The sequence below is a fragment of the Elaeis guineensis genome, chromosome 14 (genome assembly GCF_000442705.2).
Source record: "Elaeis guineensis isolate ETL-2024a chromosome 14, EG11, whole genome shotgun sequence".
Taxonomy (NCBI): domain Eukaryota; kingdom Viridiplantae; phylum Streptophyta; class Magnoliopsida; order Arecales; family Arecaceae; genus Elaeis; species Elaeis guineensis.
In genome coordinates, this window is record NC_026006.2 from 56165849 (window position 1) to 56169233 (window position 3385).

Consider the following 3385-nt stretch of genomic DNA (forward strand, 5'->3'; position numbering starts at 1 on the left):
TTTCACAGAAGATGTATATAGAGGAGGTGCTAAAAAGATTTAGCATGAAAAACTCCAAAAGAGGTTTAGTACCTTTTAGATATGGCATTCATCTCTCCAAGAAGATGTGCCCTAGCACACCTGAGGAGATTAAATGCATGAGCAAGATCCCTTATGCTTCAGCAATAGGGAGCCTCATGTATGCCATGCTATGTACAGACCTGATATAGCCCATGCTGTGAGTGTCACAAGCAGATATCAGTCGAATCCAGATGAAGAGCACTGGACTTCTGTGAAATGTATCCTTAAGTACTTGAGAAGGACTAAGGATATGTTTCTAGTCTTTGAGAATGGAGAACTCCAGGTTCAGAGATTTACAGACTCAGACTTTATGTCTGATATAGATGATCGAAAGTCAACATCTGAGAGTCTGTTCATTTGCAATGATGGTGCATTCAACTGGAAGAGTTTCAAGCAGATGGTAATTACTGATTCCATCATGGAGGCAGAGTATATTGCTGCATTGGAAGCTGCGAAGGAGGTATTCTGGTACAAGAAGTTTGCCGCAGAGCTTGGAGTGATGTCATCGGATGCCATCCCTCTTTACTGCGACAATAATGGTGCCATAGCCCTAGCTAAAGAGCCAAGGTCTCACCAGAAGTCTAAGCATATCGAGCGATGATTTCATTTGATCCGTGATTACCTCGAAAAAGATTATGTCGAGGTTAAGAGAGTCGACTCCATAGACAATGTGGCAGATCCACTAACAAAGCCATTAGGCCAGCAGAAGATCGAAGCCCACCTTGAGAAGATGGGACTTAGATATGTAGCCAATTGACATTAGGTCAAGTGAAAGTTTGTTAGATGTGTGCCCTAGATGCCAAATTGGCTGACACATTCCTGTATAAATGTAAGAATAAATTTATAATTTTGACTATAAATGAATAAAAGGGTTACTCTACTATTACATTGTATACATTATATCTGTGATACATCCTTTGAGTTAGTAGGAATGTTAATTCATATTTTCAAGAGTTAAAAATTTAAGGCATGAATTTACATAATTAACTCATAAACAGCTCCTGACCATAGGATCATCATGAGGATGGTGATCGATCCGGAAGGTTGGTGTATGATCACTTTCTTAAGATAGATGTGTCTTGAGTCTATGGTGTGGAGACACCAAAGTGAGAGTACAGGTATTCGTTAAGAACGAGAGTACTGAGTGTGACCATCTCGAGCAGTCATAAGGAAGTCTACCTTCTCGTCGATGACTAGCTTGATGCTGCAGCTGTGTGTCTAGTTCTTTGACCTGAGGTACATCGATAGTTCACCTTGAGTGTGTTATAGTTTGACTACACCATAACTCGATCTCCTAGCCATTCAAAATCTTGAGGTGTATGTTGGCTGTAGCATATTCATTGTAGGAACCAGATTGCACCAAGATGGGATCTATCAATCTCGATAGATGAAGGGAGTAGTTCTATATGATCGAAAGATCGAGTCCTTAAGCCCATGGCCATGACAGAGTGAAATAATGGAAAAAAAATTTTCATTAAGATTTCACATCGAATTTGGATCGATTGATTGATTCATATGACTGATGTTGGGTTTGACGAGTTCACCTTAATCCTAATTCAGTCGGAACTCATGATAGAGGAACTCAATCACACAGGTAGCTGCACCGAGAGGTTCGTCTTCATTTCTGATGGATTGCCACCATATACTGCTAGATATCACTGATAGATTTTGAGAGCAATTAGAATGATTTTGATGATCAATCATTCTAATTATCTGAATCAGAAGAGTTCTGGTCCATCGAAAGGAGTTTCGATGATGTCGATGATGAGATCACGACATGTCTCATTACCATACAGAAATAAACCTAATTGGGTCACACAAATAAGAGTTAGAGTTTGGATGTCATCAATTGAGCTAGTCCAGTTCGATTGATTTGGATTAGATCCAATTAGGTTCAAGAAAATCATGCTAGCACACGATTGAGCCTAACTTTCTCCTCGTGTAATCTTTTCTATCTCGATTAAGCCAAATGTGATTTGACTCACTCAGAAAACTTTTAGAAGGTTTCTCTCAGTCTGACTGAAGCCAGTCCAGCTCAAAAAGCTCTTGTCTTAATTCATAAGATGAATTTAGGACAACACCTGCCAATTCCTGTCACCTGCCATTTCTATTTTAGGACATCGGTCAAACATTGACCCATGGATCTTGGACTGAAGGCCACTTGGCAAGAGGTCATTGGAGAGTTTTTATGGAGTGTTCATCTGTTAATTTTACCCTCAAAATGGGTGCCATAATCAGATATGGCGTGCGCCCCAAGTGGATAAGGATAGAGTCCCATGAAATGCGGACTCTATGCCTTGATCGACTCAAACTGTTGGGTGCCAATCTCACTGTGCTTATCCAGTGTTGGCGCCAACAGTAGGAGGGATTGAGGGGATTCTTATCTGATATGATTAGATGACATCACTCCACCAATTAAATTTTTTTCAAAATTAATTAAAATTTTTTGATTGGTCGAATGATGTGGCACTGCATGGCGCAGCAGGGTCTATTTAAACCCTGTCTGCGCCTAGGGTTTAGACTCTATGATCAATACCCAGAAAAAATGTGAAACCCCTCCACTTCTCCATGCCCCGTCTGCTCCTCTCCCTCTCCTCTTCACGTCCAAGAGGTTGGGCATCCATCTGGTGCTTGTCCAAGGTGTGGTGGCTTCCTGATCAGAAAGCTGCAGGGATTTATCGAAAAGCTGCTGCTCCAGCTTCAGAAGATCTTTTGAAGATCTTGCAAATCAGATCTAGATCTAATTTTTGGAGTAAAGATTTGTGAGGAGAAGACAATCTAGATCCTTCTTTAGTGGATATCGATAGAGGCCAGGCGACTGCGTGGCTATTTTAGAACCTTGGACGTTGCTGCGATCATCTACAGGGTAATCTAGTTCCCCTAGAGGTATTTCTCTAATCCTCAAGTTTTAGATTTAATTTTAGATTAAATATCATATAATAAGAATTAGATCTAATAGACCTTAGATCTAAAATAAAGTAGGATAATTTTTTTAAAAAAAATATTCCGTCCCAGATCTCATTAGATCTGGAAGATCCTACAAGAAAAAAGATGATTTTTTCCTTCAATACGGCCCACGGAATATTGTTTGGACATGAAATATTGTACTTGCTCTATTGAACTTTGTGACATTATGAGATGTTGCTTTTGATTGATTGGCAATCACACAAGTTGTAGCAAATGAAATAAAATTTTTACCTCTGATTAATACTTTATCTGCCTGGGCACATCGGCCATCAAAATATGATACAAGTCGAAAAAATATCAGTTGCACCAATGAAGTTATCGGCATAAAGTGTGTATTTTTTAGTATACCATTAAAATA